The 26,615-nt window shown below is 46.3% G+C and overlaps 1 protein-coding gene across 8 annotated transcripts in view; it reads left to right on the forward strand.

The window, feature by feature from the left end:
• Positions 1-26,615, forward strand: part of tenm3 (teneurin transmembrane protein 3) — a 2,019,778-nt gene that overhangs the window by 380,290 nt on the left and 1,612,873 nt on the right. For all 8 annotated transcript variants that reach the window (XM_085979187.1, XM_085978950.1, XM_085979196.1 and 5 more), the window contains exon 2: positions 24,110-24,162. The gene's annotated coding sequence lies outside the window, so the exon portion shown is untranslated. The remainder of the gene's footprint in view (positions 1-24,109; positions 24,163-26,615) is intronic.

Genomic DNA, 26,615 nt, shown 5'->3' on the forward strand with positions numbered 1-26,615 from the left:
GACGTTTTTTGTCTCCCAAAGTGCCATTTGTGGACTTTTATCTCTTTAATACAGTTTCCCGCACAGGACCAGATGTGGCATGTTTTTGTCTCCACCACCCACCCGCCCCCCCCAACCCCAGGGCTATTCCCTCGGCCTGAGGCTTCTAACACAAGTAATGTCTTGTTTGTATGCACAAGCCTAGCAACTTTATGACTTACTTCGTTTAGAAGCCTGTACTTGAAAGAAAGAAAGACTTGCATTTATACTTGGCTGAGTCGCTTTGGTTCTCAGCTACTTCCCACCATTCAGTGCAACTACTGTGTGGCTCTTTTATGAACTCCATTTGAGAACACAATTGAGGCAATTTACAGGGCGCTTTTCCTACACTCCTCACTCTAACACTGTGGTACACCACAGCCCCTCCTATAACAGGCAATACTTCTGGTTTCCAAATCGCTTGAAAAGCTATATTGATTCATTGCAACACTTTTCTGTGTGGTACCCAAAGACTGTGTTGAAGTAGAATCGACTGCAGAATGGAAGGAACCACAGAGCATTTGCTGTCTTTTCTCACTCACTTAAAATTTATGAGATTGATATTTTTCCCAGTGCAGAAGCGCTGCTTAAGTACTGAACTGATAACAAGTATTTTACTCAACACAGATGTCTACATTATTAATTATTTAGACAGCTGTAATTGAAATGAGAAAACAATGTTGTGTTTTATATTGTTTCCAAAAGGAACACAGGAACAGACGTAGGCCATTCAGCTCCTCGAGCCTGTACTGTCACTCAGCCAGATAATGGCTGATCTGCACCTCAACCCCATTTACCCGCCTTTGATCCATATCCCTTGATACCAAAGCCAACATAAATCCAGCAACCTCAGTCTTGTAAACTTCAGTTGACCCAGTATCCACAGCCTTTTGGAGGCGAGAGTTCCAGATTTCCTCTACCGCTTGTGTGAACAAGTGTTTCCTGACTTCGCTCCGAAATGGCCCAGCTCTAATTTTAAGATTTATGTCCCATGGCTTTGGATTCCCCACCAGAGGAAAGAGTTTCTCTGTATCTCCCCTATCAAATCACTTTATCATTTTAAAGACCTCGATTAGATTCCCCTCAACCTTCTAAACTCAAGGGAATACAAGCCACGTTTATGCAATCTGTTCTTAAAGTTGAACCCTTTAAGCCCTGGTATCATTCTGGTGAATCTGCGCTGTATCCCCTCCAAGTCGAATATATCTTTCCTGGAGAATCAAATCAACAAACTATTTAAATAAATAATTGTCCTGGATGCATGTTAGAATAGAATAGAATAGTACAGCACAGAAGGGGGCCATTCGGCCCATCGAGTCTGCACCGACTCTTTCGAAGAGCAATCCAGTTAGTCCCACTCCCCCGCTCGCTCCCCATATCCCGACAATTTTTTCTTCTTCAAGTATTCATCCAATTCCCTTTTGCAGGTAACTATTGAATCTGTATCCACCACCCTACCAGGCAGCGTAAAATAGTTGTTCCTCATGTCGCCTCTGGTTCTTTTGCCAATCACCTTAAATCTGTGCCCTCTTATGTTATCCTTCAGCTTTTGAGAACATCAGCTGTGTTTACAGATGCACAAGTTCACACCCCTCCCACCTACCCATCCACCTGCATGTGAAGATACTGATAAAACCTGCTTTGATATTGCCCGTTAAGTCTCAGTCTCATGTGACCTACATATTAACAGTATAGGCATCTCTGTAAACCAGCTGTACACCTGATTCTGACATTCAACAAATGTGACTGGTCAATGTGCCTACGTAAAATACTGATGTAATTACGTCAATGTTCCCTGTAATCTGTGCTTTGTTCTGTGCGGCCTGTTTCTTTTAATGCGCGGTCCCTTTAAATTTGTGCGCATGCGCGGTATTTACAATGGAAAAGCCGGTGAGTGGCCTGCACGGGACTGTTCGGATTGCCGCGCGCCCACGCAGCTTCGAGGGAACATTGAATGACGTCAGTATGTGTGTGGTAAAGGCAGGCTGAAAAGAACAGAGTCTGAAGCCAGATCCATACATCTAAGTGCTAACGTCATAAAATTGCGTCATGATGTCACAATGAGGAACTCATGCTGCGTCCAGAACAGCGCGGAGCAATGAAGACCAACAGCAGTTGGGAAATGTAGCTAAAAATTCAGGTTTATCTGGCATCAAGTTGAAAAATACCTGGTGGGTTTAGGTTGAGTTTGATGTCCACTGTGTGAAACCCACGCATCAGGAGATGGCGACATAAGATCAATATAAAAACAGCTAAAGAAACACAGGCAGACTCCTACACTAACAACACACAGACACCCATACACCACACACTGACACCCATACACCACACACTGACACACACCCCACACCCATACACCACACACCCCACACCCATACACCACACACTGACACACACACACCCATACCCCACACCCATACACCACACACTGACACACACACACCCATACACCACACACACCCATACACCCCACACCCATACACCACACACCCCACACCCATACACCACACACCCCACACCCATACACCACACACACACACACACCCATACACCACACACTGACACACAGACACCCATACACCACACACCCCACACCCATACACCACACACTGACACACAGACACCCATACACCACACACCCCACACCCATACACCACACACTGACACACAGACACCCATACACCACACACCCCACACCCATACACCACACCCATACACCACACACCCCACACCCATACACCACACACCCCACACCCATACACCACACACTGACACACAGACACCTATACACCACACACATATCTAGATGCACCCAACCCCTAACATCATCCATACACAGACACATTTATACAGGCACAGAGAGAGATATGAACATCATATCACATACATCACCCACTCATAAGAATATAAGAATTAGGAGCAGGAGTCGGTCCTACGGCCCCTCGAGCCTGCTCCACCATTCACGATGATCATGGCTGATCTTCGACCTCAATTCCATTTTCCTGCCCGATCCCCATATCCCTTGATTCCCCATGAGTCCAAAAATCTATCGATCTCAGCCTTGAATATACTCAATGACTCAGCATCCACAGCCCTTATGCATGTTACATTGAGTTACATCGAATGTACAGCACAGAAACAGGCTATTCGACCCAACTGGTCTATGCTGGTATTTATGCTCCACACGAGCTTCCTCCCACCCTACTTCATGTCGCCCTATCCTTCTATTCCTTTCTCCCTCATGTGCTTATCTAACTTCCCCTTAAATATATCTATGTTCAACTGCTTCTTGTGGTAGTGAGTTCCACATTCTTACCACTCTTTGGGTAAAGAAGTTTTTCCTGAATTCCCTATTGGATTTATTAGTGACTATCTTATATTTGTGACCTCTACTTTTGGACTCCACCACAAATGGAAACATTTTCTCTACGTCTACCCTATCAAACCCTTTCATTATCTTAAAAACCTCTAATAGGTCACCTCTCAACCTTCGCTCTCCTGGAGCAAAGAGCCCCAGCCTGTTCAGCCTTTCCCGATATATCCTCTCAGTTCTGGTATCATGCTTATGAACCTTATTTGAATCTTCACTAATGCCTCTATGGGGGAGAAATTCACTGTTGCCCCGTTTGGGGGCGGTAACTTTTGAAAGCTGGGAAACTTAACGCCGGGTGCTAATGATTCCCAGCTTTTAAAAAATTGGGTTTTAGCGCTCCAGGAAGGAAGTGGATCGCTAAATCAAGCACTCCACTTCCTTCATGGAGCGCAGCAGGCAGCAGGCGGGGCGATAGGCGTGCAGCGCTGCACAATGGGCCGTGTGGCGCTGCCGCGTTGGAAGGCTCCTTCCCTCCCTTAAAGGGAAGGGCTAACGCTGCAGGCTCTGCAAGGGGAAACCTTACCTGGTCCCCGGCAGCAGCCGCGACCCAGCCCGATCAGCCCGATGCACTGCAGCAGAGTGCTGGGCCGATCGATTGCTGGCGGAGACAAAGGAAAAAAAAAGAGCAAGAGCATTTCAGAATTTTTTTTAATTTTTTTACTTACCTCGGCCACCTCGCCTTTAAGCATCGCCACCGAAGCGCCCGGCCTCCCAATGAACGCTTCCTGCAGCTGCCAGTGTTTTCGCCCGACGATGCTGCAGGGGGGTGGAACCGAAGTTTGGGTCTAGGGCGCTACCGGGGTGCTGCGCAGCCAGATGACATCACGACCTCTGGGCACAGGAGATCGTGGTGCTGGGGGCTACCGCCGCCGCAAACCGCCAGGTGAATTTCACTGGCGACGGGAACCGGGCGGTAAGTTGTTAGCATCCCATTATCGCCCCCGGAGGCGCTAACGGGAGGCATTAACAAACCGAATTTCTCCCCCTACGTCTTTTCATAATATGGAGACAAGAACTGTGCACAGTACTCTAAGTGTGGTCTAACCAAGGTTCAATAGTAGTTTAATATAACCTCTCTGGTTTTCAATTCTATCCCTCTGGAAATAAATTCTGGTTTGCTTTTTTTTTATAGTCTTATTAACCTGCGTTGCTACCTTTCATGATTTGTGTATCTATACCTCTAGATCCCTTTGCTCCTCCACCCCGTTAAGCCTCTTATTATCCAAGCAGTATGTGGCCTCCTTATTCTTCCTACCAAAGTGCACCATCTCACACATCTATATTTGTAAGAAATCACACTTATCTATATCTGTGTACACAGACACAGAGATATGTGCACAATCATAGAAACATAGAAGATAGGAGCAGAAGTAGGCCACTCGGCCCCTCGAGCCTGCCCCGCCATTCAATGCTGTAAAGTCTGTGGGTTGTGCAGTTAATAAATACACAGACTTCAGAAGTAACAAACAAAACAGGTCTTTACTATTCGAAGGTCCGGGCGAATCTGCCCCAGCAATCCTGCTACAACACTTATATACTGGTGTGGTCACTATCGGTATTACAGTATACAGAAGCCAAACAAATAGTGCCACACCTAAAGTAGTTCCCTTAAAGGTGAACGGTTACATTTAATAGTTCCCTTAAAGATAGACGGGTACATACACTACAATCCTCCCTTTTTAGCTTATTACTTACAGAGTCCCCGTTAAACATACATATCTTCAACTTCCTATAAAACAAATTACAGATATAATCTCGGTGGAGTCAATGTCATATAAAACAAGTTACAAATATAATCTCGGTGGAAACAGTTCACAGGTTCAGTCTCTGCGGAAACAGTTCATAGATTCAGTCTCTGATCTTGACTCGTTCCGAACAACATTTCTTTGGTGTAGCCGGATTACCTGGCTAGCGTGACTCCTCCATAGCCTTTTTCTTGACGTAACAGCTTGAACCTTCGTCCTGTTGAACCAGCAGTGCGGACTTTTACAACCAACTGGCTGTCTTGACATTTTCCAGTTTTTCAACTAATTTAGCTCCTTTCGTAATGTCCCGCCTAGAATGGTAGAAGTGCTAATATTTTAGACAGTTATTATCTTCTGCTTCTTCTTTTTCTTTTCTGCCTTTTTGAAACTCTCGGAGCTCCTTTCTCGGCTGCCAGCTGTAGCGCCACCAACTCTCTATGTTCCTTAGACCTTAAGTGCTTCCTCCGGATTTCAGCACTTTGAGAGTTTTCATCACAAGCTGGGCAGACCACATCCTCGTAATATTCAGTATCACTCAACAGGTCATGGTAATATTCGGGTTCGTCCTGAGTTAGGCCAGCGAGAGAGACTTCTTCTTCCTCCTCACCCGTCTGGACGTTAGCTGACGGTGGTTCCTTCCCTAAACACCTTTCTTGAAAAGCCTTCTTCATGCATTCATATTCATCCCGCTCTTCCTGGGTTATCTGCCATTCCTTCACGACGGACCTCATTTGTGAGTTCAATACCTTCCTTTCCATTGGTAATTGCGTTATCAGGCTATTTAACCCTTCTACTGAAGTAACGGTTTCCACATTCTTCTGTTCACCTTGACGTGATTCAACGTACTTTTGGCATCCTTGTAAAATTTGTGTTGCCACCTCAGCTATCTCCGTGACCTTTGAGAGCTCCGAACTCGTTCCCCCTGAAGATTGAAGCTCGTGTTCAGATTGTTCCCCTTGCAGAGTCTTGTCCTTCAGCATATGAAGGAGTTGGCTGACCGTTAACTCTTCCCTGGGAACACGGTGGATCAGAGTCTTCTCCATTTCCTCCACCTCTTTCTCCAATACTTCCACCTTACGTTCCTCTTGAACTTTGGCTTTCAGTGCTCGGAAAAGTTGCGCCCTGATGCTCTCTAGTTCATGTTCAGGGACCATTCTTACAGTGTCCTGTTCTTCCACTGAAAGGATTCCCAGTTGAATCTGTTCTTCAAGTTGTTGAACCTCGGTCATTGCCGCCTCATATTTGTCTTGGGTGTCCTTCAATGTTTTTATAAGTTCTTGGACATCCTGTCTTTCATGCTCTGCCATGAATTTCACCTCTAATTTCTCATCTATGGATGGAGCTCCTACCGATGAGTCTGTCTTGGCCTTGAGCTCATCAAGAATTTCCTGCAGCCTTTGGACTTCTTGCTCATGTTCAACCTTTAGTTGTTCATATGCTTCTACTGAAACTAGCTTTTCGGAGGCTGCCGAGTTAACCCCCTCCAGAATTGTAGCCTGGGCCTGTTCATACTGTTCTTTCAACTTCTCACACTCTGCTTGTAAGGAGTCGTAGAGAAGAACTGGAATAAAATCCTGGCTCCCTGAAGATTCCTCTTCCTTTGGTTCATTCTGTAAATATTCTAGTTCCTGAACAGCATCAGGGGAATGTGATTGGTATTTGACCACGATGGCTCTATGGTCGCTCTCTGCTTGAGCTAGCTGTCTCTGTAGTCTTTCCAGGTTCTCCCATTCGGTGTCCCAGAACCTTTCCATATTTTTCATCTCTTGTACGAGACGGTCACTCAACTGTTCCAATTGTTGTCGTACTTTGACATAAGTTTGCGTCCGAGCTCGGTGTTCTTCCGTCATGGATGAATCCTTTGCTTGAACAGGCTCAGAATTCTCTGTCAACCTGGAGTTCTGCTCTGCAGCTTTATTCTTCTTGGTACCATAAGTCCTTCTGCATGTCTTCGTTTTCTTTCCCATCGTCGGCAAGTCCCTTTTAGCCTTGTCTTCCATATTCGACTTGGTCTTATCATCATCCATTTCAGAATCTGAGCTAATAGCTTGCACCGAGTCCTCCCTCATTATGGCTTTTAGGTAATGCCATTCCATGTCTATTTTCTTAATCCACTCCCGCCCTAGAAGTGGTGGTCCTCCCTCAGGTAATACGTACAAGTTCATTCTTGGGTGTTCTTTACCCCTATCTCTCACCTTGACTCTTATTTTCCCCACGGGGTATACGTTATGCCCCGTGTATGTCTGTAATACGAACTTGGTATTTCTTAAAGGTATGTGAGAGAATAGCCGGTGGTAGTCCCTTCGGTTGATGACTGATAGAGCTGATCCAGTGTCCAGCTCCATTCTTACTTGGACTCCAGCTATTTTTAGTATGACCCAGATGGCCTGCAGATCCGTTTCTTTACCCACATTGTGGATTCTCAGCCTACCCAGCTCCTGGTTGTTTGAGTCTGAATTCTGTTCGTCTGAACTCTTCTCAGCCACCTTGTGTACCTTGTTGTACTTTTCTTGTGGTGGCTTCCTTTGATTATTGGTCTTTTTCCCGGACCGGCATACCTTCGCGATGTGACCCAGTTTGCCACATTTCCTACACTCTTGGTTCTTAAACCAGCATTGATTCTGGTCATGCATTGTCTTCCCACAACGGTAGCATTTTGTTGTGCTTGAAGTAATTTGGTCCACCCCGAGTGCCGCCGCCTTTAGTTGCATTTCCGCCGTTCCTTTCGCTGCGGCTTCGTGCGATGCAGCTATAAGGACAGCCCTGTCCAGTGTGAGGTCGTTCCCTTCCAGTAGTCGCTTCTGCGTCCCTTCTTTGGACAATCCGCATACGAACTTGTCCCGCAGCGCTTCTGTCAGATTCCCTCCGAACTGGCAGTATTTCGCTAGCCTACGCAGTTCGACCAAGTATTCTGCATTGCTTTCGTCTTTCTTCTGCGTTCTTGCGTAGAATTTGAATCGTTCAGCCAGCATCAGCGGTGTGGGGTTCAGGTGGTCCTTCAGCACAGCCACAATCTCTTCGAAGGTCTGATCCGCTGGTTTATTTGGTGCTATTAGATGCTTCAAGAGCCCGTATGTTTTTGCCCCCATCGAGTTTAGCAATGTTATCGCCTTGTCGTCTTCCTCTATTTTGTTGGCTTCGCAATAGATCTCTATGCGTTCCACGTACGTGGCCCAGTCTTCTATTTCAGAATTAAAGTCGTTAATATTCCCTCGCTTAGGCATTTTTCTTCCCTTGGGAGCAGCACCAGTATTTCTTTAAGTATTCTTATTTATTTGTTTGTTTCTAAGATGGCGGTTTTCCCGCGAAATCGGCGGTTTCCCGCTCTTTCCTTCTCTCCCCGCCCACTTCAATGGCGGTATGTCAATCAAGATGGCGGTTTTCCCACGAAAATGGCGGTTTCCCGCTCTTCCTTTCTTGCCCCGCCCACTTCAATGGCGGTTTCCCGCTTCTGGCGTCTTCTCCGCCTAATGGCGGCTTCCCGCGTTTCTTCCCGGTGGAAGGGGTACGCTTCCCCCACATCGGACAGGTTCAGCCGCTGGCTGGCTTCCGCACAGCTCCCCTTACTCGGCTATGTCTTTTCCTCCCGCCCGCACGGCTCTACCGGCGCTGGGTACACCCCGTTAACGGAGGACAGTTCAGCCGCTGGACTGGCTCTCGCGCAGTCTCTCTCTCCGTACCCGGCTCTGTCGCTCTCTCACCCGCACGTTCGGTGCTACCGGCCCTGGGTACCCCGTTGGTGGAGAACAGTTCAGCCGCTGGACTGGCTCTCGCGCAGTCTCTCACCCCGTTTTCGGCTGTGTCTCTCACCCACTCCCGCACGTTCGGTTTTGCCGGCTCTGAGTACCCCGTTGGTGGAGAACAGCTCAGCCGCTGGACTGACTCCTCGCAGTCTCTCTCTCCGCACCCAGCTCTCACCCGCACGGTTCCCGTTCGCCTCCCCAGCCCTCTCGCAGACCGGTGTTCCCTCCCCGGCTGCGGCTGGGTTTCTCCCCCCGCGCCTACTCGCAGGCTCAGCGCTTCGTGGCTGCGGTCGCTGCCCGGATTTTTCCCGCCAATCACGGTCCGGCTGTCACCCGACGTCGTTGGACCCGACTTTTGGCCGGCACAGCTCCCCCTCGACCAAGGTCGAGTGCTCTGCCCTTATCCTCCGGATATTCTCTACACCTTCCCCTACTCACAGTCTCTTCGGCCGCCTTGTTCCCTGCTGATCGGCTCACTCTGTACCGTGGTAGAAGGGTAGTCAGTGCCTGTTGCAGACGGAAGCTTTTGTTGCTAAAGTCTTCCACCTTTCTCCTGCTGCAGCCTCGTGTTTTCTTCCAGCAGCACGACGAGGGCGGTTGCCTCTCTTCGACGCTCTTCTTACTTTGGTAATCTTGCCGCAGGGTACGATCGGACTCGTCGCCACTGTAAAGTCTGTGGGTTGTGCAGTTAATAAATACACAGACTTCAGAAGTAACAAACAAAACAGGTCTTTACTATTCGAAGGTCCGGGCGAATCTGCCCCAGCAATCCTGCTACAACACTTATATACTGGTGTGGTCACTATCGGTATTACAGTATACCGAAGCCAAACAAATAGTGCCACACCTAAAGTAGTTCCCTTAAAGGTGAACGGTTACATTCAATAGTTCCCTTAAAGATAGACGGGTACATACACTACAAATGCGATCATGGCTGATCATCCAAATTCAGTACCCTGTCCCTGCTTTCTCCACATATCCCTTGATCCCCTTAGCCTTAAGAAATATATCTAACTCCTTCTTGAATATATTTAATGAATTGGCCTCAACTGTCTTCTGTGGTAGAGAATTCCATAGGTTCACCACTCTCTGGGTGAAGAAATTCCTCCTCATCTCAGTCCTAAATGGCTTACCCCTTATCCTTAGACTGTGACCCCTGGTTCTGGACTCCCCTGCCATCGGGAACATCCTTCCTGCATCTAGTCTGTCTAGTCCTGTTAGAATTTTATAAGTTTCAATCATGCACCGCACACAGCAATACAGACACACAAAGCCTCCATTACCAACCTAACATGGTACACAGTAATAGTACGGGAGGCCCACACTGCAGCCTATGAAACCCAGGCCGAGTGGACCTGCGGGAAGGAGGGAGGAGGACAGTAGGAGTATGTTTGTGTGTGTGTGTGTGCGAGGCCGATGTAGCAGAGCCTGGTCTCCAATCGTCTTGGATCCCCTTGCCATTGGACCAAGACCTTACTCTGTCAAGCCCGTGTGGTAGCTGGTGTGCAACGGCCACCCCACGTTAAAAGAATTCACGCACAGGCATCTTCCACTCTTTAAAATGAAGTTCGGGACCTGGAACGTCAGGACCCTCATGCACAACCCCAACAGCGACAGACCTGAAGGCCATATTGCTATCGTTGCCCGGGAGCTCAGACGTTTCGACATAGACATCGCCGCCTAAGCGAGACGCGGCGGGCAGGAGAAGACCAGCTCAAGGAGCAAGGCGGTGGTTACATCTTCTTCTGGAAAGGCAAACCTGAAGAAGAACACCATCTCCATGGGGTCGGCTTCGCCATAAAATATGAGCTAGCTGAACATCTCAGAGACTCCCATGACTCTTCGGCTCACACTAGCCCGGAACCAGTGCGCTACGGTCATCAGTGCGTACGCCCCAACACTGGAAGCCACAGACGAGACCAAAGAGGAATTCTACTCCAGCCTCAAACAATCCCTGTCCCGAGTCCCAACGGGCGACAAGCTGATCCTCCTTGGCGACTTCAACACCAGAGTTGGAAAGGACACAGACCTCTGGGGAGGTGTGATCAGCAGAGAGGGGGTAGGGAAAGCCAACTCCAACGGTACCCTCCTCCTGGCCTTGTCATAACCAACACCTTGTTCCGTCAGAGAGACAAGTACAAGGCTTCATGGCAACACCCTCGCTCCAAGCACTGGCATCTGCTGGACTACGTCATCGTCCAAGCGAGGGACCGCAATGACGTCCGCATCATCCGCGCCATTTCACGAGCTGACGACTGCTGGACAGACCACCGCCTAATCCGCTCTGTCATCTTCATCAATGTAGCCCTAAAACAGCGGTGGCAACAGAAGCAATGCCTCAGGAAAATCAACGCTGGAGCAATCAAAGACCCCGCTAAGAAAGCTCTATTCAGCCTGCGCCTCACAAACAACCTGACGCCTCCCAGTGATTCAGAGACACAGAGTGTCCACAGCGCCTGGTCTGCACTCAAGGCCTCCATAATCAGCACCTGTGACGAGACACTGGGTCACTCGACCAGGAAACACCAAGACTGGTTTGACGAGAATGACCAGGAGATCCAGGAGCTAATAAGCTGCAAGCGCAAGGCATTCCTGATCTGGAAACAGCAACACAACTCGAGAGCAAGAAAGCAGCTCTACAGACGCCTGAAGGCTGAGGTCCAACAAAAAACTCGTGAACTAAAGAACAGATGGTGGGTGGAGAAAGCGCAGGAGATCCAGCAGCTGGCCGACAACCATGACGTGCTTGGATTCTTTAGCGCAGTCAAGACCACCTACGGCCCAAGCACCCAAGGTCCTACCCCACTGCGGGCCAAGAACGGAGAGGTACTCATCAAGGACAGAGAGGCAGTCAGTGACCGTTGGAATGAGCACTTCGAAGATCTCCTTAACCAAGACTCTGTCTTCGATGCGAGTGTCCTCAACTCCATCCCGCAGCATGCTACACGCCACCACCTTAGCACAACCCCAGTCCGGCATGAGGTTGAAAAGGCCATCCGACAACTGAAGAACAACAAGGCCTCAGGAGCAGATGGAATCCCCACCGAGGCACTAAAACATGGTGGAGAAGCACTATTGGCGCGAATACATGAACTCATTTCTCTTATTTGGAAGGAGGAGAGCATGCCAGGGGATCCTAGAGATGCTGTAAACGTGACCATCTCCAAGAAAGGTGACAAGTCCGATTGCGGTAATTACAGAGGAGTCTCCCTGCTGTCTGCCACAGGGAAAGTCATCGCAAGAATCCTCCTCAATCGCCTTCTCCCAGGGGCTGAAAAACTCCTCCTAGAGTCGCAATGCGGATTCTGCCCACTAAGGGGCACAATGCACGTGATCTTCACCATGCATCAACTACAAGAGAAATGCAGGGAACAGCACCAACCGCTGTACATGGCCTTCTTTGACCTCACAAAGGCCTTCGACACCGTTAAGCGTGAGGGATGAATTCAGCTGCCCTCAAAAGTTTGTCACCATCCTCCGCCTGCTTCACGACAACATGCAAGCCGCGATCCTGAGAAACGGATCCACCACAGACCCAATTCACGTACGGACCGGGGTCAAGCAAGGCTGTATCATCGCACCAACACTCTTCTCGATCTTCCTGGCTGCAATGCTTCATCTCACCCTCAGTAAGCTCCCCGCTGGAGTGGAGCTAAACTACAGAACAAACGGGAAACTGTTCAACCTCCGTCGCCTCCAGTCCAGGTCCAAGGTTGTCCCGTCCTCTGTCATCGAATTACAGTATGCAGATGACGCTTGCGTCTGCACACACTCTGAGGCCGAACTCCAAACCATCATCAACACCTTCACCGAAGCATACGAGAGCATGGGCCTTACACTAAAATATTCCGTAAGACAAAGGTCCTCTACCAACCTGCCCCCGCCATACAGTACTGCTCCGATTATCAAAATCCATGATGAGGCCTTGGACAACATGGACCACTTTCTATACTTTGGGAGCGTACTGTCAGCAAGGGCAGACGTCGACGACGAAGTCCAACACCACCTTCAGTGTGCCAGTGCAGCCTTCGGTCACCTGAGGAAGAGAGTGTTTGAAGACCAGGACCTCAAACCCAGCACCAAGCTCATGGTCTACAGAGCAGTAGTGATACCCGCCCTCCTGTATGCTTCAGAGACATGGCACATCAAAGCACTGGAGAGGTACCACCAATGCTGCTTCCGCAAGATCCTGCAAATCCATTGGCAGGATAGGCGCATCAACATCAGTGTTCTCGCTCAGGCCAACATCCCCAGCATCGAAGCTTTGCCCACGCTCGATCAGCTCCGACGGACGGGTCACATTGTCCGCATGCCCGATACGAGACTCCCAAAACAAACGCTCTACTCGGAGCTCCGACGCGGCAAGAGAGCCCCAGGTGGGCAGAGGAAATGCTTCAAAGACACCCTCAAAGCCTCCTTGAAAAAGTGCAACATCCCCACCGACACCTGGGAATCCCTGGCCCAAGACCACACAAACTTAAGGAGAAGCATCCAGGAAGACGCCGAACACCTCAAGTCTCTTCGCTGGGAGCAAGCAGAAGCCAAGCGGAAGCCAAGCGCAAGGAGCGCACGTCAACCCAAGCACCCCACCCACCCGCCCCTTCAACCACCATCTGCCCCACCTGTGACAGAGACTGTAGGTCCCGCATTGGACTCATCAGTCACCTGAGAACTCATTTTTAGTGTGGAAGCAAGTCATCCTCGGTTCCGAGGGACTGCCTAAGAAGGAGAAGAACATAGTACATCATCCTGACATAGACATATACATCCACACACTGGAGGTAATTTTGACCTTCACCACTTGGGTGGTATACTGGTGGAGCGAATCGCCCATCCATTATAGAACCCACCTAGCACTCGTGTAGTGTTGTGAGCTCCTACAGTAATGCCACCCTCCGCCCCCACATACACACACAGCTATACATTCAGAATACAAAGGGCATCCACTCGTGTGTATAGATTGGGTGTGATCAAATGCAAAACATTCTGCAGGCCAGATTTGCTGGAAGATGATTTTTTCTCAGATTTATGCCCTCTTTGAGTTCAGCACGGAACAATCTGAAGTAAGCAGGCAGCTAGTGGGCAACAAAACATAACCTTGTCTGCCATGGATCATGACCCCTCTGCAAGTGGCAGCAGCCGAGGAGTGCTCCAATTGAGCAAACTATATCAGGTGGGTTGTTAAGAAGATAGCAGCCCATAGAATTCAGGGGAAAGTGGTGGTATGGATACGGAATTGGCTCAGTGACAGGAAGCAGAGGGCAGTGGTGGATGGATGTTTTTCAGACTGGGAGGTGGTCGGCAGTGGTGTTCCCCAAGGGTCAGTTTTGGGTCCATTACTCTTTGCAATTTTTATAAATGACCTATAGTCAGGTGTAAGGAGCAGCATTATAAAGTTTGCAGATGATATGAAACTTGGCAATGTAATAGATAGCGATGAGGATAGTTGTAGATTTCAGAATGACATAGACAGGATACTGAAATAGGCAGAAGCATGGCAGATAGAGTTCAATGCGGAGAAGTGTGAAGTGATGCACTTTGGGAGGACTAATATGGAAAGACAGTGTACTATAAATGGCACGATTTTGAAAAGTGTCGATGAGCAGAGACACCTTGGTGTCCGTGTGCACAAATCCTTAATGATGGGGGGCAAGTTGATAAGCTGGTTACTTTGGTTTATAAATAGAGGAATAGGATATAATAGCAAAGAGGTCAGGCTGGAACTTTATAAATCACTGGTTTGACCTCAGCTGGAGTACTGTGGACAATTCTGGGCAGCACACTTCAGGAAACATGTAAAGGCCTTAGAAAGGGTGCAGAGGAGGTTTACCAGGGATGAGGGACTTCAGTTATGTGGAGAGGTTGAAAAAGTTCAGACTGTTCTCCGTGGAACAGGGAAGGTTAAGAGGTGACCTAATAGAGGTTTTCAAGATGATGCGAGGTTTTGATAAAGTAGATAAAGTATTCACTCTGGTGAGTGGGTCAATAGCCAGAGGCCATAGGTTTAAAATCATTGGCAAAAGTTAGACTAGCTACTACCCCAGGTGAAAGTATCTGAACGTATATGAAGTGAGGAAGCAAGTGGTGCAGGGGGTGATATCATGCACGTTGAGGCAGGAGCATGGAGGAGGAGTTTTCTCCAGGTAGGCCTGCTGCACATTATTCCCATTATCATTGTCCTCCATCGTAGCCTACAATTCATCATCATTGTCTTCCTGCTTCTCTTCTTCTGCTCCCTGTTTCCCCCTGTAATGGCTCTACAAAGAAAAGGGCATAACCTGATCATAACCCTGACCTGTTAAGTAGACAGTTAAGGGGGAAGAAGCCTCTGACTGCCTGCTGCACTGCAGGGATGAAATGGTGATTGTCTGTAGGTCAGACTCATTGAAGTCGTGAGCTCCTCTTTTCTGTCCCATTCAAATTGTCTGCTCCCTTCTTTGGGCCCCTCTGCCTGCACTTCCAGTGGAAGACATTCTTAAAAATAGTCAAGAAATCTCAGATGAGACATTTGAATCTATGACTGGACATTGCATTTAGTCCTGCAGAAGGTTCACCACTTACCTGCTGCTACCCCCAGCCAGCTGTTGACAGTTTGAAGTAAGTGCTGATTTTTTTTTAAAGGCTGCAGCTGATGTCCTCTTACAGTCCCTCCCGTGTTACATGAGAGTTGGGCCACATCAACGCCAATGAGTATGCAAGTGAGCTGACCCCACCAATTATGGTAGGGTCAGTGTTGGATTGAATAAGCAGGAATAAATAGTGTTTCTGAGAGGCAACTGGCTGCTTGCAATCTCGTGGCCAGAACTGTTGCAGCTATCGGCCAGGAATTTCCTGAAACGCCGTAACTGGCAAATTACGTCGAAATTTACGCTGATCGTCCTACCAGCGAGTTACGCCAAAATTTCCTGAGAATTGTATTAGCATACAGCAGAACATAATAACAGGTGTAAAACAAGTGGAATTCAATGTAAACAAAAGGGGCCCGAGGAAAGCGCGTAACTTCCGCCATATTCCTTTCTTATGTCCCTCTTTATGCAGAGAAATTTAAGCCTGAAGCCATCAAATTAGGCACAGCATATTTAAGAAAATGTAATTGTGGAACTTTTTCAGAAAAATGCAAATCATTCTGATGCCTAACGATGCAAATCGTTATTGTAGGCAATTGAGGAACTTACAATGCAAATCGTTCTGATGCCCATAAAGATGCATTCAGAGATAGAGAAAATACATTCTAGGTCTCAATAGGAGAATTTTTTTTAAATCGTGATAAATCGCCAGAAGTAGGACTTTGGGTCTTGTCATGCCTAAAATTTTAGGCGTAAATTTACAGTCCGTTCAGAGCTGGTCTGAATTCAAGAAATCATGGTGAACAGGGGCAGAGCTATGTTAATGAGCAACAGAGGGTTTCAGCGGAGTTTTCGTAGAACTGGCGCAAAAAAACGAGGGAGGTCAGGCGCCCAAATTACCTCCTATCTTTTGCACCGAAAATTGGCTTATCGATACGCCGTTATTTCTGTGAGAGTTTTCAGGAAATTCCGGGCCATTCATTGATGGAAAATGTCGATACTCTTTAAACCAAAATGGTTTGCCAGCATCAAAAGGGGAATGTTAGAGAGCTGAAACAGTTGAATGCTGTGCACAATAATGTCCACGGATTTTGTTTACATTTGTTTCAAATCCACTCGCAGTTTTCGCTGTACTTCACAGGCTGATGATTTAACACAATCACTGCTGCCAGTTATTCAACATTTTACACAACACCAGGCTTAAAATGGAGAATGGATAACAAGACTCCGATTTGATTTGATTTGATACAGCACCTTTTCTGTATCACGCTCTGAAGCTGTTTCGCATTACAAGGACGCACAGATCCAGGTACACTGCAGCTTACATTAATGCCACAGTATCGTTGACTGTACTGCAATACAAACACAAGGCTATACAGAGGGAAATGAGAGATTTGAGAATGAAATTGCAATGTTATCGTCTCAAAGAAAAGCTGGTAAACTGCTGAGAAGTGCAAGCTCTAAGTATTTTTCCATCAGTCAACTGGCAGACTACACGCCCTTATCGTTAAGAACACAAACTTTTTTCCCTCCTTTTAAGACAGTAATGTGACATAATGACATAGCTACAAGGTCTTCGTGGCTTAAGTGATATCCTGACATATTTTGACTCAAAGAGACAGCTGAACAATTAAATATGAAAATAATAGGGAGCAGTCAGCCTGTGGCAGGCCTTGTCATTTGGTTCAAGTTACCGATTTAACAGCTGAAAATTGCATGCATTGAGTAAGCTCGTGGCTCTAATAGATTATTTGTACAAGGGTGCGCTGCTTTTTAGTGCGGGCATGGAAGTGTCCTGCTGCAACTAGTGTTTGTATATTATCGCAATTAACTGAAGTGCCATCTCACGTCATTCACCGGATCTTGTCTTAAGGAAAGGATGGTTTAATTATTGAAACATAGAAACATAGAAGATAGGAGCAGGAATAGGCCATTCGACCCCTCGAGCCTGCTCCGCCATTCAATGAGATCACGGCTGATCATCCAAACTCAGTACCCTGTCCCTGCCTTCTCCCCGTATCCCATGATCCCTTTAGCCTTAAGAAATATATCTAACTCCTTCTTGAATATATTTAATGAATTGGCCTCAACTGCCTTCTGTGGTAGAGAATTCCACAGGTTCACCACTCTCTGGGTGAAGAAATTCCTCCTCATCTCTATCCTAAATGGCTTATCCCTTATCCTTAGACTGTGACCCCTGGTTCTGGACTCCCCCGCCATCAGGAACATCCTTCCTGCATCTAGTCTGTCTAGTCCTGTTAGAATTTTATAAGTTTCAATGAGATCCCCTCTCATCTTCTAAACTCCAGCGAGTATAAGCCTAATTGACCCAATCTCTCCTCAAACGTCATTCCTGCCATCCCAGGTATCAGAAGAATTCGGAGCTTTAAAAGAGTTTTTTCCCCAAATTATTTCCCTACAAATGATTGAATCTTCTTGCTGGTTAATGTAGATTCTATAATCGCACTCTACAATGTGAGATCCAATAGCAATTTGTTGATTACTACTTATGATATCAATGCACAGTGCAGCAGCAAAATTAGTGCCTTTCATAATAAATTTAGGCAATGCCAGTTCAGTACCAATTGGAATGGACCTGCAGCACAAATCTATCTCTAAGTTGGCACTAATTAGCATTCTCTCGCTCAGAAAGGTCACAACAACAACAACAACTTGTATTTATATAGCGTTGTTAACATAGTAAACCGTCCCAAGGCGCTTCACAGGAGCGTTATCAAACAAAATTTGACACCGATCCACCTAATAAGATGTTAAGGCAGATGACCAAAAGCTTGGTTTTAAGGAGCATTTTAAAGGAGGAAATAGAGATAGAGAGGCGGCAAGGTTCAGGGAGGGTATTCCAGAATTTACAGCCTAGGCAGCTGAAGGCACGGCCACCAATGGTGGAGCGAGGAAAAGCAGGGATGCTAAAGAGGCCAAAATTAGAGAAGTGCAGATATCTCTGAGGGTTGTGGGGCTGGAGGAGATTACAGTGATAGGGAGGGGCGAGGCCATGGAGGGATTTGAAAACAAGGATGAGAATTTTAAAATTGAGGCGTTGCTTAACCAGAAGCCAATGTAGGTTTGTGAGCACAGGGGTGATGGGTGAACGGGACTTGGTGCGAGTTAGGACACGGGCAGTAGAGTTTTAGAAGACCTCAAGTTTATGAAGGGTAGAACGTAGGAGGCAGGCCAGGTGTGTGTTGGAATAGTCAAGTCTAGAGGTAACAAAGGCATGGATGAGGGTTTCAGCAGCAGATGAGCTGAGGCAAGGGTGGAGTCAGTCGATGTTCCAGAGATGGAAATAGGCGGCCGTCGTGATGACGTGGATATGTGGTTGGAAGCTATTTTCAGGTCAGATGTGACACCAAGGTAGCGAATAGTCTGATTCAGCCTCAGACACAGGAGGGTGGTGTGGGAAATAGGAAAACATGTACACTGTTTGTCAGACTGCTTGTCCGACATCAAATCTTAGATGAGCTGCAATTTCCTCCAGTTAAACATTGGGAAAACTGAAGCCATCATCAGCAGCCCCCACCACAAACTTTGTACCCTTGCAACCTTTTTCAGTACAGGAGCAAGGATGTCTTGCTGCAGTTGTACGGGGCCTTGATGAGACCACACCTTGAGTATTGTGTGCAGTTTTGGTCGCCTTATCTGAGGAAGGATGTTCTTGCCATGGAGGGAGTGCAGCGAAGATTCACCAGACTGATACCTGGGATGGCAGGAATGATGTATGAGGAGAGATTGGGTCGATTAGGCTTATATTCGCTAGAGTTTAGAAGAATGAGAAGGGATCTCATTGAAACTTATAAAATTCTAACAGGACTCGACAGATTAGATGCAGGAAGGATGTTCCCGATGGCGGGGGAGTCCAGAACCAGGGGTCACAGTCTAAGGATAAGGGGTAAGCCATTTAGGACAGAGATGAGGAGGAATTTCTTCACCCAGAGAGTGGTGAACCTGTGGCATTCTCTACCACAGAAGGTAGTTGAGGCCAATTCATTAAATATATTCAAGAAGGAGTTGGATATATTTCTTGAGGCTAATGGGATCAAGGGATATGGGGAGAAAGCAGGGACAGGGTACTGAATTTGGATGATCAGCCATGATCTCATTAAATGGCGGAGCAGGCTCGAGGGGCCGAATGGCCTACTCCTGCTCCTATCTTCTATGTTTCTATATAACCCTCTCCACGGCAACAGTTTTAAGCTGAGCCAGACTGTTTGCAACCTTGATTTTTGTTCCTTAATTGGCTTTGGGTTTATATCTTTGTTTTGCCTGTTCCAGGAGATTACATGGCTACTGATGGGGACTGGGGGAGTGGTGTCTAATCACAATGCTTAGAAACATAGAAGATAGGAGCAGGAGTAGGCCATTCGGCCCCTCGAGCCCGCTCCACCATTTAATGAGATCATGGCTGATCATCCAAATTCAGTACCCTGTCCCTGCTTTCTCCCCATATCCCTTGATCCCTTTAGCCTCAAGAAATATATCCAACTCCTTCTTGAATATATTTAATGAATTGGCCTCAACTGCCTTTTGTGGCAGAGAATTCCACAGGTTCACCACTCTCTGGGTGAAGAAATTCCTCCTCATCTCTGTCCTAAATGGCTTACCCCTTATCCTTAGACTGTGACCCCTGGTTCTGGACTCCCCTGCCATCGGGAACATCCTTCCTGCATCCAGTCTGTCTAGTCCTGTTAGAATTTCTCCTCATCTCAGCCCTAAATGGCAGACCACTTATCCTGAGACTCTGCCTCCTAATTCTAGACTCTCCAGCCAGGGGAAACAGTCTCTCAGCCCTCTTAAGAATTTTATACATTCCAATGAGATCACCTCTCATTCTTCTAAACTCCAGAGAATATAGGTGCACTCAACTCAACCTCTCCTCATAGGACAACCCTCTCATCCTAGTAATCAATCCAGTGAACTTTTGTTGCACTCCCTCCAAGGCAACTATATCCTTCCTTAGGTAAGGAGACCAAAACTGTACACAGTACTCCAGGTGTGGTCTCACCAAGGCCCTGTACAATTGTAGCAAGACTTCCTTACTCTTATACTCCAACCCCCTTGCAATAAAGGCTAGTATACCATTTGCCTTCCTAATTGCTTGCTGTACCTGTATGATAACTTTCTGTTATTCATGTACAAAGACACCCAAATTCCTCTGCATACCAACATTTACTAGTCTCACACCTTTTAAAAAATAGTATGCTTCTCTCTACATCACTTGAGTTATCACAGAACAGTGCCCGTGATTCCAGAGAGGAATACACAACTTCATTCACTAAATATGGGATCAAGTTTACTATGGTTAGCCAAAGGCATTAACTATTAAGCATCTTGCTGCTCTTACGCCTCTCAACTGGGTGGGACCGACTTGATGGAGCAAATGGCCTTTTCCTTTTGTATTTTCTTTCAAAACCTACAGTCTAATTGCTCTCTCCACAGCCAGTGAGTTTTCTGCATTGCTGTACCTAATTCACTTATTTTAAATTGAGAGTCTGATTATGAGAGTAAGCTTGCAGGGAACATAAAAACTGACTGTAAAAGCTTTTATAGATATGTGAAGAGAAAAAGATTGCTGAAGTCAAGCGTAGGTCCCTTGCAGTCAGAATCAGGGGAATTTATAATGGGGAACAAAGACATGGCAGACCAATTAAATACATACTTTGGTTCTGTCTTCACAAAGGAGGACACAAATAACCTCCCAGAGATGTCGGGGAACATAGGGTCTGATGAAAGGGAGGAACTGAAAGAAATCAGTATTTGTAGGGAAATGGTGTTAGGGAAATTGATGGGATTGAAGGCGGATAAATCCCCAGGGCCTGATAATCTACATCCAAGGGTACTTAAGGAAGTGGCCCTAGAAATAGTAGATGCATTGCTGATCATCTTCCAACATTGGATGGAATCTGGAACAGTACCCATGGATTGGAGGGTAGCTAATGTTACCCCACTATTCAAAAAAGGTGGTAGAGAGAAAACGGGGAATTACAGACCAGTAAGCCTGACATCAGTAGTGGAGAAAATGCTAGAGTCCATTATAAAAGATGTAATAGCAGAGCACTTAGAAAACAGTGACAGGATCGGATAAAGTTAACATGGATTTACAAAAGGTAAATCGTGCTTGACTAATCGACTGGAATTTTTTGAGAATGTAACTGGTAAAATAGATAAAGGAGAACCAGTGGATGTGGTGTATTTGGACTTTCAGAAGGCTTTTGATAAGGTCCCGCATAAGAGATTAGCGTGTAAAGTTAAGGCACATGGGATTGGGGGCAAGGTATTGACTTGGATGGAGAACTGGTTGGCAGACAGAAAGCAAAGAGTTGGAATAAACGGGTCTTTTTCCGAGTGGCAGGCAGTGACTAGTGGGGTACCGCAGGGATTGGTCCTTGGACCCCAGCTATTCACAATATATATTAATGATCTAGACAAGGGAACTAGACGTAATATCTCCAAATTTGCAGATGACACAATGCTGGGTGGGCGTGTGTGCTGTGAGGAGGATGCCGAGAAACTCCAGGATGATTTGGACAGGTTAGGTGATTGGGCAAAAGCATGGCAGATGCAATCTAATGTGGGTAAATGTGAGGTTATCCACTTTGGTGGCAAAAACAGGAAGGCAGATTATTATCTGAATGGCAATAGATTGGGAGAAGGAGAAGTGCAACGAGACCTGGGTGTCCTTGTGCACCTGTCACTGAAGGTAAGCATGCAGGTGCAGCAGGCAGTTAAGAAGGCAAATGGTATGTTGGCCTTCGTAGCGAGAGGGTACAGGAACAAGGATGTCTTGCTGCAGTTGTACAGGGCCTTGGTGAGACCACATCTTGAGTATTGTGTGCAGTTTTGGTCGCCTTATCTGAGGAAGGAAGTTCTTGACATGGAAGGAGTTCAGCGAAGATTCACCAGGCTGATACCTGGGATGGCAGGAATGACGTATGAGGAGAGATTGGGACAATTGGGCTTGTACTCGCTGGAGTTTAGAAGAATGAGAGGGGATCTCATTGAAACTTATAAAATTCTGACAGGACTGGACAGACTAGATGCAGGAAGGATGTTCCCGATGGTCGGGGAGTCCAGAACCAGGGGTCACAGTCTAAGGATAAGGGGTCGGCCATTTAGGACAGAAATTAGGAGGAATTTCTTCACCTAGAGAGTGGTGAACCTGTGGAATTCTCTACCACAGAAGGCAGTAGAAGCCAATTCATTAAATATATTCAAGAAGGAGTTGGATATATTTCTTAAGGCTAAAGGGATCCAGGGGTATGGGGAGAAAGCAGGGACCAGGTACTGAATTTGGGTGATCAGCCATGATCGCATTGAATGGCGGAGCAGGCTCGAAGGGCCGAATGGCCTACTCCTGCTCCTATCTTCTATGTTTCTATCATGTTTGACACTTAAGTGGCAGATGGCATGGTTTGGTTTCATAAGTGTCTGTCTAGTTAGATAACACAGTTTGCTTCAAGGTTGCAGCCGTGAGTCGGTGCAAATTGTGCTGTGTAATTCAGGGTACAAAGTCACCCGTAATGCACCCGAGAAAGAGATGAGAGACAACCTCAAGGAAGTACTACACATCATTTTGGACTTTGTTCCAGTTGAGGTTTAACTGAAACCAGAGTGAAAACCATTCTTAAGGCAAGCATTTGGATCACCTTGGGCTTGCTCAATCTCCTTTGTTAATATTTGAATGTTGGAGAGCCAATGGGACAGTCTGCTCTCTACTAATATTACATTTTAACTGCCATTTCTTTGCTGGTGAGTCGAGTTCTGTTGTGTGCTGGGCGGGCAGCCTTAAAGTATGTTTACACGGGCGCCTGCTTACTTTGGATTGCTGGGCAGTGGCCAGCACTCCGTGCTTGCAATGCTGAAATGAGTTCTCTGATCCCAGTGGCAGAATCAGGACTCACTTTCGCAAGAGTCTATCGGAATGAAGAAGCTGGTTTTAGCCAGTGCATGGACACTGCTCTCCCACGATCTGTACCAAACGAGCACCAGTACAACTCCGGTCTTCCGGCACTGATCACTCAGCACCAGCAATGGCAGTGTAACAATGCCCTAAAAATTGTTTTTATTGTTTTTCGTTTCGAGACGAGTTATTTTAATGTGAATCAAATGTTTGCAAATTAACCGGGAGCTATACAGATAGAATGCCGCACACAGGAAATGTTACACTTTTATTCTGTTTTGCATACCTTGACGATAATTAGTTCAATGTGTGTCAGAGGTTTTAGAAATCGCAAAAACCTTTCTTCAGAATAATAGCATATTCATCAATAGGATTAAATAAATACATATTTGACCGCTACCTCTTCACGTCTTCCACGGTGGAAATTAGATTAAGATTTTTCTATTTGCCAACGCTCTGCATATAGCCACTGCACTTTTTTAAAAATAAGTTCTTTTCATACTGTACTCCCTGACATAAACTCCAGCAACACCAGTATCTGTAGTTATCGTCTTTTACTCATGCTGAAGTTAACAAAGTAACCATACATCTGAGAGAAGAGCTCAAAGCCATTCTCTGAGGCGATTAGCCATGTGATGATCGGATAGACTGATGTAGAAAGGCTGTTTGGAAACTATTAAACTTCAATATGTGATAGATATTAATAAAATAAGTGCAAAATACTTATATCTGCTTCCCTGTTGTTTCAGTGTGATGCTGCTTGATCAGGTTGGGAAGTTCGCGACCATGCATCTCTAATACGGTAAGTAACAGTGGTTTTTTTTGGATCTCATGATCAAATGCATGCATCTGCCTGAGGGGGGTCATTCCCCCCCCCCCCCCCCCCCCCCGCCAAAGTTGCATTTTCATCTACATAATTTGTCCAGATTCAAGAACCTTTGGGCTGCAAGCTTGAAATTTCTGATTGTAGACAAGCTCTCTATTCCACAGCAGGGAATCTATCACAATGTTTCTGATTTTTTTCCCCCCTTTTCGATTTACTGCCCCTTTTTTCCCCTGAAAGTATTGACTGACACTTCGCTGGGCTTTGCATTCCACAGGCAACTGTCCTCTGATACTTCATCCAAGTGACCTTTATTCACCTGAGAACCTTTTAAGCGAGTGGTGGCAGGCCATTTGACCAACCCTGTCTCATTTGGTGTCCACACAAGTACCAACAGTAGGGGTTCTCAGAGAGCAACCCGCAGTTGGATCCTGGATACCCTTTCCCTCCCTAACCTGGGAATGTTGAGCCCAATTGTCATTTCCCTGCAACTGTTTTTGAAGACCTTTTGCAAAGCACTGTTGAAACAAGAACTTCTATCTCAAATTTTTGCACCTCCTCCAATTTCCTTTCCCTATATGACTCACACTTGGATATTATTCTCTGCATCTTCATGGCCACAGTGTGTTCCAGCTGGCTATTCAGTTGTGACCATCACAGGCGACCCTCATCCCATTACATCCCCACACATTCACTTTCCAGCAGACACCACTGGATACTGATCAGGAACTTTTGTTGATTTTTTGTTTCAACCTTCCTATCTAAGGAATGTTCGACCTAATTACACTGTCCCACTGTGGGACTTTCCTGACCAACCTGGTTCAGTAACACAGTGCCTGTACCCACTGAGCTAACACCTGACTGAAATTTAACTTTTTTTTTTCTCTCACCAATTTTCTCCCCTGCCCTCCTGAAACATTGAATCCTAGCAAGGTTACAGATTCAGGCCCATCTCACTCTGATTGCCCAGCCAAGCAGTCATTATTCATGTGAATGTTGGGAAGTCACTTCAACATTGGGGTGATCACAGCTGGAGCCCTCACCCTGGCTGATTTTCACCACCAATAGCTCGACTGTCATCCCAGCTCAGATCAGCTAACTCAGCACAGCCCACACATCAAACCTATAACCTTCCTGCTTTATATGGCTCAGCGACTCACTGGATAAACTCACTAAGCCAGGCGGAGAAATTTATGTTGTTCTAAATCACGATAGAAATCACTGTCCCATCAAGCTCCACAGGATAAAAGTATGTTTAAACTTTGGATAGCAAAATACAATTTATCCTTTCTGACAGAAAATGTTTGTGTGCCTTTTACATATTTTATGTATGCGAGCAGATCTGTGGTGGGAGGAGCAGGGATTGCTCATGGTAACTTGGATGTTTATAATGATATAAACATTATACGCTGTAAAGTACAATGCTCTATTTAGCTTGGCCTGCCTTTTTAAGACCGCGTAGTACAATTGCAGTAAATAGAGGCATACTGAGGTCAATTTGAGGTTAATTATTCCAGTTTGATTGCAGATTTCTTCTTTGAGGTCAGAAGAAACCAGCATTCAATTATTACCCTTTTTATTTTTTAATACCTTAGACACTTTGTGATGTGACAGATGTAACAAATATAATTATAATTGTATAGGATCTAGAAATAGCTAGACAAGACAATTTGGATCATGAGTGTATACAAATGGTCTCAACCAAGTTTAGTATGGAGCTGGCTCATTATAATTCACTTTGTTTCCTTTCTTGGCATGATTTACTTGTTAAGTACTTTTATTAGACACAGTTTCCAAAAAGACATATATTCAGTGTTTGGTTTGCAATAGCTTTAAAGTCATAAAGCACCTTTAACTTTGTGCGTTAGGGAGCCAGGAAACCAGGTCTGCGGCAGAGCCTTGTGAAGTCGAAGGCTTGCCTCTCCGCTTTTTACTCTCGCACTGTGCGAAGGCTGTTGGAGGGAGAATGAGAAAAAGATGCTTGTTTTCTGCACTTTCAATGTCTGCTCTTAACACACAGGATAAGTCAAGTCCTACATATGATCAGAAATGTGGAGTTTGCCTGCTTTACATTGTCAGGTACAAACCATGGTTGGTGTAGTGCACTTATTGCCACATCCATCGGTACACTTTCAAACCTCTTTACGTAACAATGAAGTAGCACACAACTCTTTATTAGTTGTTTTACAAGAAACTTGGTGGAAGAGTTAGAACACTGTCCTTTTTTTCTCGGGGACTCATGTATAGACTCCAGCTTTGACAGATGGGATGAGAATTTCCTCTCTCTGCTGGCTGTTAAACGTCCGAGGGAAATGAGTTTAGGTAGACTCAGTTCAGTTCCCAAAGGATTTGCTTTCATAGCGCAAAACAGTCTATAACTCAGAGCTAATTGGCACTAATGGGACAATCTCACTCACAGACTCCATACGGAC

This window comes from Somniosus microcephalus, chromosome 1 (assembly GCF_052327205.1).
Source record: "Somniosus microcephalus isolate GS21.2 chromosome 1, FLI_Smic_1.0, whole genome shotgun sequence".
Taxonomy (NCBI): domain Eukaryota; kingdom Metazoa; phylum Chordata; class Chondrichthyes; order Squaliformes; family Somniosidae; genus Somniosus; species Somniosus microcephalus.